We start from the raw sequence: 12,157 nt of genomic DNA on the forward strand, positions 1-12,157 counted from the left end.
AAACCAAGAGGAAGCTGACAATAGTTCTGAGGCCAAGCATAGGAAATGAGGACTTTTAAGAATCTAAAAAGGGACCAGATTACTACGCCAAAAGAGCAAAGCCAAATAACCTGGATCCAGAGATGTGAGATTCAGGTCAGTATCCACGGTAAGGGATTAGTTTGGAGTCTGGAAAATTATTCTGGAATAAAGGAATAGCTCACTGAGCACCCAGGGATCTCAACCAGCCACTAACTCTGTAAGAACTATGCCAAGACTTGTGAACCTCAACCAGGATTTTTACTACAAGTTGGTATTTATAAAGGAAATAAAGAATGTATCAGTTTCATTCTTCTATAAGAACCCGGTGCTTCTCACCTTGGTTTAGATTAGTATTGTCATAAAGTTCATTATTTTAACAGTGTTTGGAGCTTCCTCCTTTTTTTCTAGAAACACTTTGAAATTGGGGAGGAGGGATTTAGAGAAAGGACAACTTTGTTCCATTTAGAGTAACACTGACTTTAGGGCCAAGCATTAACTTACCTATATCAGGGACTGAATTAGCGTCATCTCCAGGCTCTGCAGACATCCAATTGATGTTCCTAAAAACTATGAAATTCTGAGGACGATTGACCTCGGTGATTTGCATTTCACTGGAAACAATATAAAGACCCAGACTAAGGGTGCCAACTCTGAGTAAGGTGGAGAAATGCTATAATACAAAGGCATTCATTATAATATGTAAATTATTATGATAAATGAATTAAATATTAACTTTTTGAAGAATAAGAAGCATTGCCATTTATTATTCATAGTGGGAATCTGAAGATTACCTTGCCACACCCCACTTTAGAAGTTAATAAAAATTACTTTGGGATAAAAAAGTGGAGAAATATGACAAAATTCTCCCAGAGCAAAATGGATATATTCTAAATGATTTGGCCTATGGATCCAAATGATCTGCTATTTAACCAGTGAAGTCCCAAATGACCTTGATTTTATTCTTTCCAAGTTGATCACAGTATAACTTCTTACACAGAAACCCGTAACCACAGTGAGACCCTCCTGACTCAAAGCCTGGCTGAAGAATAGTACCCCTATCTCCTGCAGAGCCCCAACAGATCTGCAGATGGGGACTCAACATTCAATTGGCCAAACAATAAACTCCTTCCTCATCTTCTTCTGCTCATATTTGCATTCCCTGCCACCATTTTGTTCAGATGGAGGGCTTAGAAGCTATTACTAGTGGCTCAAGATCTTCCAATAGATTAAGAGCCAGCAGAAGATTCAATGATTGAAAACAAGGAGCTGAGTTGGTGTCATGGTTAGGGACATGTGTCAACTTGGCCAAGTTGTGGTACCTGTTCATCTGATTGGGCAAGCGCTGGCCTGTCTGTTGCAATGAGGACATTTCATAGGATTAGGTCATGATCACGTCAGCTACATCCACAGCTGATTCCATTTGTAATCAGCCAAAGGGGAGTGTCTTCTGCAATTAGTGATGCTAAATCCAATCATGGGAAGCCTTTTAAGGAGGACTCAGAAGAGACAGGTTCCATTCCTGCTTTGGCTGGTGAGCCTCTCCTGTGGAGTTCATCCAGGCCATCCATTGGAGTCATCAGCTTCGCAGCCTGCCCTGTGGATTTTGGACTCTGCATTCCTACGGTCACGTGAGACACTTTCATAAATTTTATATTTGCAAGTGTTCCCTGTTGATTCTGTTTCTCTAGAGAACCCTAACTAATACATCTTGGTACCAGGAGTGGTTCTTAAGGAACAGAATCTTAAAAATGGGTTTTTATGAATGGTTTTCTACTCTGACTGGGCTCAGAGACACTAAGGACTCTGATTCCCATAGTCAGAATGACACTCCCAATCCATGGACTGAGTTGGCAAAGGAAATAGTCAAAATATCATCATTCAATTCTCCTAATGCTTCGCTTGTACGAAGCCAGACTCTGGGGGATAATGTTTTTGACACCTTTACAGAGTTTTGTAGAAATAAGAGTTATAGAGATGTTGGTTGGTTGTTGTTAGATACACTGTCTACATTAAAGGGTGAAAGGGATGGGCTTAAGGCTTCAAACAGGAAGCTTAAGTGCCGTCTGAAAGATATAGAGGTTTCTATGAGTATCCTGAAGGAAAATTTTATTTCCTGTAGCCGTAGACTTGAGATCTCTGAAAATCAGACTCAGAATCTTATTGTTAGAGTAGCAACTTTACAACATAAACTGAAATCTCAGTCTTGCATGGTGTCTGCCGTTAAAGTGAGGGCATTGATTGGAAAGGAGTGGGCCCCTGAAAAATGGGATGGTGACATATGGATTGATAATGATGTTGGGGGTGAGGTTGAAACCCTAGACCATGCTGAGCCTTCTTTAGATAACCCTGTAATAGTCTGCCCTGAGGACATAGCTGCCCCACCTCCAGCCTGCCTTGAGGAATTGGCCACCCAACCTCCTCCTGAAGGGATTAGCCCTAGAGTTATTAATCCTGTTTCACCAGATGAAACTGCAAATGAAAGCCCTGAAGCAAATGGCTTGGAAGATATTTCTAATTCTTTTAATGACCCACCCCCACCACCCCTCATTTCTTCTAGACCTATAACTAGACTAAAGTCCCAACAGGCCCCTAAAGGTAAAGTACAAAGTATCACACATGAGGAGGTACGTTATACTCCAAAAGAACTGTGTGAGTTTTCCAATTTATATAGACAGAAATCAGGGGAATATGTGTGGCAATGGATTTTAAGAGTGTGGGATAATGGTGGGAGGAATATAAGGATGGATCAGGCTGAATTTATTGATATGGGCCCACTAAGCAGAGATTCTGCATTCAATGTTATAGCTAGAGCAGTTAGAAAAGGTGTTAACAGCTTGTTTGGGTGGTTGGTTGAAACATGGATCAAAAGGTGGCCAACATTACCTGAGGTTGAAATGCCAGAACTGCCCTGGTATAATGTAGATGAGGGGATCCAGAGGCTTAGAGAGATTGGGATGTTAGAGTGGATTTATCATGCAAGGCCTGCTCTTACACCCCAGGAATGTCCAGAGGATGCACCTTTTACCAGAACAGTGAGAAATAAATTTGTGAGACTAGCACCATCATCCCTCAAGAGCTCTGTGGTTGCACTTCTCTGTAGGTCAGATATTACTGTAGGAACTGCTGTCACTGAGCTGGAATCCTTAAACACAATGGGGATGACAGGATCCCGAGTTGGCAGAAGCCAGGTGGCAGCACTTAATCACCAAAGACAGGGTAGACGTGGGTATTATAATAGACAACAAACTCAAAGGAGGCATCAAAATTATATGACATGCAGAGATTTGTGGCATTGGCTAGTAAATCATGGGGTGCCTAGAAATACAATAGAAGGGCAGTCTACTAAATTCTTGTTGGAGCTGTATAAACAAAAGAGTTCTAGGTCAAGGGAACAGAAGTCTAACCTGAATTACAAAAACACAGAGTCACGGCCCCTTAACCAATTTCCAGACTTGAAACAGTTTACAGACCCTGAGCCCCTTGAATGAAGGGGAGGCCAGGTCCCTATGGGGGAGAAACCTGTTACACTGCCACAAATTTATACTGTTAACCTTCCTCTAAGTCTTCCCCAAGGAGACTGACGGTCTTTTACCAGGGTAACTGTGCATTGGGGAAAAGGAAATGATCAGATATTTCAGGGATTATTAGACACTGGTTCAGAAGTGACATTAATTCCAGGGGACCCAAAACGTCACTCTGGACCACCAGTCAGAGTGGGGGCTTATGGAGGCCAGGTGATCAATGGAGTTTTAGCTCAGGTCCGTCTCACAGTGGGTCCAGTGGGCCCCCGGACCCATCCTGTAGTTATTTCCCCAGTTCTGGAATGTATAATTGGCATAGACATACTGAGCAACTGGCAGAATCCCCACGTTGGTTCTCTAACTCGTGCAGTGAGGGCTATTATGGTGGGAAAGGCCAAGTGGAAGCCACTAGAACTGCCCCTACCAAGCAAAATAGTAAATCAAAAGCAATACCGTATTCCTGGAGGGATTGCAGAGATTACTGCCACTCTTAAGGACTTGAAAGATGCAGGGGTGGTGATTCCCACCACATCCCCGTTCAACTCTCCTATTTGGCCTGTGCAGAAAACAGATGGGTCTTGGAGAATGACAGTGGATTATTGTAAACTCAACCAGGTGGTAACTCCAATTGCAGCTGCTGTTCCAGATGTAGTATCATTGCTTGAGCAAATCAATACATCCCCTGGTACCTGGTATGCAGCTATTGATCTGGCAAATGCTTTTTTCTCAATAGCTATTAGTAAGGACCACCAGAAACAGTTTGCTTTCAGCTGGCAAGGTCAGCAATATACTTTCACTGTCCTACCTCAGGGGTATATCAACTCTCCAGCCCTATGCCATAATCTTGTTCACAGAGACCTTGATCGTTTCTCCCTCCCACAAGACATCACACTGGTCCATTATATTGATGATATCATGTTGATTGGACCTAGTGAGCAAGAAGTAGCAACTACTCTAGATTTACTGGTAAGGCATTTGCGTGTCAGAGGATGGGAGATAAATCCAACAAAAATACAGGGGCCCTCCACCTCAGTAAAATTTTTAGGTGTCCAGTGGTGTGGGGCATGTCGAGATATCCCTTCTAAGGTGAAGGATAAATTGCTGCATCTGGCCCCTCCCACATCCAAAAAAGAGGCACAACACCTAGTTGGTCTTTTTGGATTTTGGCGACAACATATTCCTCATTTGGGTGTGCTACTCCGGCCCATTTATCAAGTGACCAGAAAAGCTGCTAATTTTGAATGGGGACCTGAACAAGAGGAGGCTCTGCGACAGGTCCAGGCTGCTGTGCAAGCTGCTCTGCCACTTGGGCCATATGATCCAGCAGATCCAATGGTGCTGGAAGTGTCAGTGGCAAATAGAGATGCTGTCTGGAGCCTTTGGCAGGCCCCTATAGGAGAATCACAACGCAGACCCTTAGGATTTTGGAGCAAAGCCTTACCATCTGCTGCAGATAACTACTCTCCTTTTGAGAAACAGCTTTTGGCCTGCTACTGGGCCTTAGTAGAGACTGAACGCTTAACCATGGGCCACCAAGTTACCATGAGACCTGAGTTGCCTATCACGAGTTGGGTGTTGTCTGACCCACCAAGCCATAAAGTTGGGCGTGCACAGCAGCACTCTATTGTAAAGTGGAAATGGTATATACAAGATAGAGCCAGAGCAGGTCCTGAAGGCACAAGTAAGTTACATGAAGAAGTGGCACAAATGCCCATGGTTTCCACTCCTGCTGCCACATTACCTTCTCTTTCCCAGACCAGAGTTATGGCCTCTTGGGGTGTTCCTTACAGTGAATTGACTGAGGAAGAGAAAACTCGGGCCTGGTTTACAGATGGTTCAGCACGATATGCAGGTACCACCCGAAAGTGGACAGCTGCAGCATTACAACCCCTTTCTGGGGTGTCCTTGAAGGACAGTGGTGAGGGGAAATCCTCCCAGTGGGCAGAACTTCGAGCAGTGCACCTGGTTGTTCATTTTGCTTGGAAGGAAAACTGGCCAGAGGTGCGTTTGTATACTGACTCATGGGCTGTTGCTAATGGTTTGGCAGGATGGTCAGGGACTTGGAAAGACCATAATTGGAAAATTGGTGACAAAGAGGTCTGGGGAAGAAGTATGTGGATAGACCTTTCTGAGTGGGCTAAAAACATGAAGATATTTGTGTCCCATGTGAATGCACACCAGAGGGTGACTTCAGCAGAGGAAGATTTTAATAATCAAGTGGATAAGATGACCCGTTCTATGGATACCAGTCAGCCTCTTTCCCCAGCAACTCCTGTTATTGCCCAATGGGCTCATGAACAAAGTGGTCATGGTGGTAGGGATGGAGGTTATGCATGGGCTCAGCAACATGGACTTCCACTCACCAAGGCTGACCTGGCTACAGCCACTGCTGAGTGCCTAATCTGCCAGCAGCAGAGACCCACACTCAGCCCCCGATATGGCACCATTCCCCGAGGTGACCAGCCAGCTACATGGTGGCAGGTTGATTACATTGGACCACTCCCTTCATGGAAGGGGCAGCGATTTGTTCTAACTGGAATAGACACATACTCTGGATATGGGTTTGCTTTCCCTGCATGCAATGCTTCTGCCAAAACTACTATCCGTGGGCTTACAGAATGCCTTATCCATCGTCATGGTATTCCACATAGCATTGCTTCGGATCAAGGAACACACTTCACAGCAAATGAAGTGCGGGAATGGGCACATGCTCATGGAATTCTCTGGTCTTACCATGTTCCCCATCATCCAGAAGCAGCTGGATTGATAGAACGGTGGAATGGCCTTTTGAAAACTCAATTACGGTGCCAACTAGGTGGCAAAAACTTGAAAGGCTGGGGTAATGTTCTCCAGGAAGCTGTGTATGCTCTGAATCAGCGTCCGCTGTATGGTGCTGTTTCTCCCATAGCCAGGATCCATGGGTCCAGGAACCAAGGGGTGGAAATGGGTGTGGTGCCACTCACTATTACTCCTAGTGATCCACTAGGAAAATTTTTGCTTCCTGTCCCTGCTACCCTGAGTTCTGCTGGTCTACAGGTTTTAGTTCCAAAACGGGGTGTGCTTTCTCCAGGAGAAACAACAGTGATACCACTGAACTGGAAGTTAAGATTGCCACCTGGCTACTTTGGGCTACTTATGCCTCTGGATCAACACACCAAGAAGGGGATTACATTACTGTCTGGGGTAATTGACCCTGACTATCAGAAGGAAGTAGGACTGCAACTACATAATGGAGGTAAAGAAGAGTTTTCTTGGAATATAGGAGATCCCCTGGGGCGTCTATTAGTACTACCATGCCCTGTGATTAAAATCAATGGAAAACTGCAACAACACAATCCAGGCAGGACCACTAATGGCTCTGAGACTTCAGGAATGAAGGTTTGGGTCACCCCACCAGGCAAAGAACCACGGCCAGCTGAAGTGCTTGCTGAGGGGAAAGGGAACATGGAATGGGTAGTGGAAGAAGGTAGTGATAAATATGAACTTCGACCACGTGATCAGTTACAGAAACGAGGACTGTAATGCTGTTTTGTTTGTGTTATACTATTTAAGTTGTAAGATATCAAGTTTAAGAATGAATGTTGCCCAAGGATTTGCACGCTATTCTGGAGAGATTTAATGTGTTTCCATTTATATGCAGGACAGTTGAGTATTGTCAGGTAAAAGAAAAAATGTGTGCTTATTTGTTTTCATTTGGAAATTAAGTATGGTCTAAGGTGATATATATATATATATATATGTGCCAAGTTGACAAGGGGTGGACTGTCATCGTTAGGGACATGTGTCAACTTGGCCAAGTTGTGGTACCTGTTCATCTGATTGGGCAAGTGCTGGCCTGTCTGTTGCAATGAGGACATTTCATAGGATTAGGTCATGATCACGTCAGCTACATCCACAGCTGATTCCATTTGTAATCAGCCAAAGGGGAGTGTCTTCTGCAATTAGTGATGCTAAATCCAATCATGGGAAGCCTTTTAAGGAGGACTCAGAGGAGACAGGTTCCATTCCTGCTTTGGCTGGTGAGCCTCTCCTGTGGAGTTCATCCAGGCCATCTATTGGAGTCATCAGCTTCGCAGCCTGCTCTGTGGATTTTGGACTCTGCATTCCTATGGTCACGTGAGACACTTTCATAAATTTTATATTTGCAAGTGTTCCCTGTTGATTCTGTTTCTCTAGAGAACCCTAACTAATACAGTTGGGAAAAGATTTGGGAGGAGGAGAAAAAGATATATCTGATGAACCTGAAGTCTCACCAAGTACAGACACAGCTTTCCCGCTTAAAAAGGAAGAAGGAGCAAACAGCATTATGAGGTTCCCGATAGGCTTTAAAAACAAAGGTACAGAAAATTCTCCAGTTAACTCCCTAGGTGCTTCATTCCATTATCCTTAGGATTACCAGTTTTATATCCAGAATATCACAGCTCTTCCTTTAAACATGTAGTGCCGCCTCAGAGGAAACTTCTAGTCCCCCTTCATTCCTCCTTATAAGTGCATGGGTGTTTGCCCTTTTGATCTAGTCATGAATCTGAATTTAAAGATTTGAATGGCAATACATTCTAAGATGCTATCTTCAATAAGTTAAAATTAATGAAAGAGAGGAAGGGTTAGATGAAGAAACTATCTTTACATACATGCTTCATGCTAGTCTTCAGCTACTGGTGGTTTTTGGACTTAATCAATTCTTAGAATGTAGACAGCAACAAAAGACCCACAAAGAAAATGGAAATGGACATATCAGATTAGACTGATGTTGATATTAGATGGACTTCTCATAACACTTTGAATCAGATTGATAAAGCTTCACCCAGAAGACTATCCAGAAAAGGGGCACAGTAGAGATCAGTGGGATCTGTTGGATACGTGGAATTTGGGGGCAACAATTCAGTATTTACTAAACTGCCTGAGTATTTTTCAGTTTGAAAGGAATGAGCACAGAGAAGCCCTATGACCATAGACGTAAACTAGGACTGATGTGTAGCCTGAGCAGTGGCCAATGGCAATAATATTGTTGAAAATGCACCACATTCTGTCAGGTAACAAATTTGCAGTTTTTAAATGACTAAAATCTGTGTATGTGTGTAATGTATGTAAGCAGTGGGTCTCATAAGAATCATTTCTGTATACCTGAAACATGCCCTTAGGATACTAAATATAGTGCCTTGTCTCTCTCCCTTATCGATAGTTTCTGTGTTTTTTCTCTTCCAAACACAATGTACATCTGCCCAACATGATGGTAGATTTTATGCCTAGACTTATAGGAAAGAAAGCAATTTACATCTCCCTCCGAATAGCTCCAAATCTACCTTGAGGGCTCGGAGCATCCCTTGGTCACAGTGGTGGTGGTGGTTCTACAGCTAGTATTCTAAAGGCACAAGCACAGTAGCTACTTTTTAGTAGTAGAAATTCTTATTGTTTTCTCTTACTGTTACTAAAATATGCACATTGTGGAATCTTCCCAAGGGCTCAAGAAATTTGGGGACCCTTCTAGCAATAAAATCGTAAAGTATGAAATTTTCTGCTGACTTTGTTATATAAATCCCATCTTTTTTTTTTTTTTAACAAGGAGAAAACAGTAGTAAAATAACCCACACTTGGGACAAACTTTGGGCTAAATGGAAAACATTTAGGTAATAATTCATAAAAAGTCCCTGATTACATAAAAATTCATGTACTTTTTTTAAGTTCCAGAAAATATTTGTTGGTTTTCATAAATAAATGCTACTCATTTCTCCCTCCCACCTCCCCCAAGTAGGACATGGGCATTGTCAGACTGCTTCCACAAGAATTCAGTTTGAAGACTTTGGGTCTAAGATAGAGAATGAATCTATACACATTTAACTCCATCCTCCCCTTACAGATTTCAATTCAAACATCTCAATAAATATAATAGTCAGTAATATCACTGGAAATTAGGCAAGAGATGCCATTCACAAGCCAGAGTTCTAAGGAGTTTTCATAAGGTATTATGCAGACCAAGGCAAAGACCTATCAAACTACAGCCTATGCCTCTACAGGTAAGGAAAAAGGCCTCTGCAAGCAGTAAATGAAAGAATCCCCCCAACATAAGTTAACCATCTTCATCCCAACTCAAAACTGAACAGGCATGAGTTGAAAGAACACTATCAATTCATAGAAGGCAGTAACAATTCAGTCACTCTAAAGCCTCAGGAAGTGGCCAGATTCCAGAATCTACACAGATCCTGCTGAATCATCTCTGGCTTCCACCTGGCATGTGCAAAATGGTAAGTTGACTAAGGAGGGGACACTATTGAGGGTGGATTTGCCTATTGAGGAAGGTAACTATCTTCAAGAGAAAAAGGAAGGAACCTCAGTCAGTTAAAGATGCAAAGAGAAATTTTTCCTTTGGGGTTCTGCTTCTTATTTAGATTTTCTGCCTAAATATCAATGGATTTCATGTTTACCCTGAAAACTCAAAAATTTTAACAGTTTTATCTAAATAAAGGTCATCTTTCCTCATTTTGCTTTATCTGTGAGTCTTCACCATAGTGAATTGTTTTTAAATTTCTTTGATTATTTTTACTTCAGTTCCCCCGCTCAGTCAGTTAATTCTTATTCTACATACATTAGATATATATCCTCTGTATCTCTTTTCTTGAATTTCCATATATTATTTCTGCGAATTTTTGAGGAATTTTTTGAATTTATCTTTTAATAGGGCAACTCGTATTTTCAATAGGATACAATCGAAAGTTCACTGTTGTATTTTTAATTAGTCAATTGCATTAAAAATCTTTCCTGTCTTATATTGCTCCCTTTTTATGTCACCAGCCATTGTTTTAGGAAAGCAATGTCTACTCTCTCTGAAAAATTAATGTATTAATTTTTATAACATACATATTAATTAACATATAAATTAATTTAAATGATGTTTTAACATTTATTTATAAATTGTATTAGCTTCCTAGAGGTGGCATAACAAAGTACCACAAAGTTTGTGGATTAAAACAGAAACTAACTGTCTCCCAGTTCTGGGGATTACAAGGCTGAAATTCAGGTGTTGGCAGGGCCATGCTCCTTCTGAAGGCCTAGGAAAGAATCCTTCCGTGCCTCTTCCTAACTTCTGGTGGTAGCAGCTTCACTCTAATCTCTGCCTCCACTGTCACATGGCTTTCTTCGCTGCATGTCCTCTGTGTCATCATATGACCTTCCTATAGGGACACCAGCCATTGGTTTTAGTGCCCATCCTTATCAAGCACGACCCCATCTTAACTTAATTAATTATATCTGCAAAGACCCTATTTCCAAATAAACACTCTTAGATTCCAGGTGGACATGAATTTGGAGGAGATACTATTTAACTCAGTACATAAATGATCATTTATTCAAATTTTATCAGGTCCCACTGTTTTGAATTATAAAATCTGTATTTTGTCCATAGTTTCCCTCTGTTTGGCCATCCTTGCCAGACAATGAAAATGGGCAATGGAGTTCACTGACTTTTATCTTACCTAATACAGATTATTCTGTTTTTTATTATTATTAAATAAGAATGAAAATAAGAGAACAAATTATTTACCTCAAAATTTTAGAAAAGATAAAATAAACCTAAGAAAACTAGAATGATGTTAATAAAAGACAAAAGCTGAACTAAAATAATTGGAAAAGGAATTCAGTAAAATCAATTCAAGAACTGTTACTTTGAAGCAAAGAATAAAACAGATAAAATTTTGGTAAGGCTAATGAAGTCTAAAAACAAAAAATACATAACCAGAACTATATTGGATTCTGTTTTTGAAAGGAGGTTATTTAAATTTAAGCTAAAGAATAAAGAATCTTTTAGAAAAAATATGAATCACCACAGTGAACTCAAACATATTGCAACTCAGAATAGTTCCAATAATAATGAAAGACATCTAAAATGTTTTCAAAGAACTATCCCACCCCAATTTCATGCATCTAACCTGGATATTTTAATAGTTTAAGAGTCTTTTCACTCCTGTACTATTTAAACTGTTCTGGAACATGGGCACAGAACACGGAGGAGGAGATGGTTTTCAATTAATTTTTTATTTCACTAGCTTAATGTACTATTGCAAACCAACAAACCAATCACAAAGCAAAAAGTACAGACCAAACTTACTTGTGAATATAGATTAAATATCCCCAAATACAGTACTAGCAATTGATTATAATAGTAAGGTAGTTATGTTGATTGAGAAATGTGTTTATTAGTAGTAGAAAATATATAAATTCTCCTAGTAAAAACCAAACAACACAAAGAAACAATAATCATTTGAATTTCCATCACTAAGATACAATCACTATTAACATTTGGATCAACAGTCCTCCATTTTCTTTCTAGATATATATATAGTTAAATGTAAACAAATGTGTAAACTTAATTATAATGTGTGTGTGTGTGTGTGTGTGTGTGTGTGTGTGTGTATATATATATATTATACATAACCTGAGAATGTTGCTCAAAAATATGACATGGACATCCACTCATGTCAATAAATCTGCATCATTTGTAATAGTCACATATGATTCAACAGTATTTATGTACCATAATTTACATAACTAATTTAATGAATGTTTGAGTTGTTTCCAGTTTGGTATAATTATGCATAGCTCTAACATATACTCCTTGGACA

The 12,157-nt window shown here is 40.7% G+C and overlaps 1 pseudogene; it reads left to right on the forward strand.

The window, feature by feature from the left end:
• The first annotated feature begins 45 nt into the window (after positions 1–45).
• LOC143680513 (translocon-associated protein subunit alpha pseudogene) lies at positions 46–8,462 on the forward strand (annotated as a pseudogene).
• The last annotated feature ends 3,695 nt before the right edge of the window (positions 8,463–12,157 follow it).

The sequence above is a fragment of the Tamandua tetradactyla genome, chromosome 4 (assembly GCF_023851605.1).
Source record: "Tamandua tetradactyla isolate mTamTet1 chromosome 4, mTamTet1.pri, whole genome shotgun sequence".
Taxonomy (NCBI): domain Eukaryota; kingdom Metazoa; phylum Chordata; class Mammalia; order Pilosa; family Myrmecophagidae; genus Tamandua; species Tamandua tetradactyla.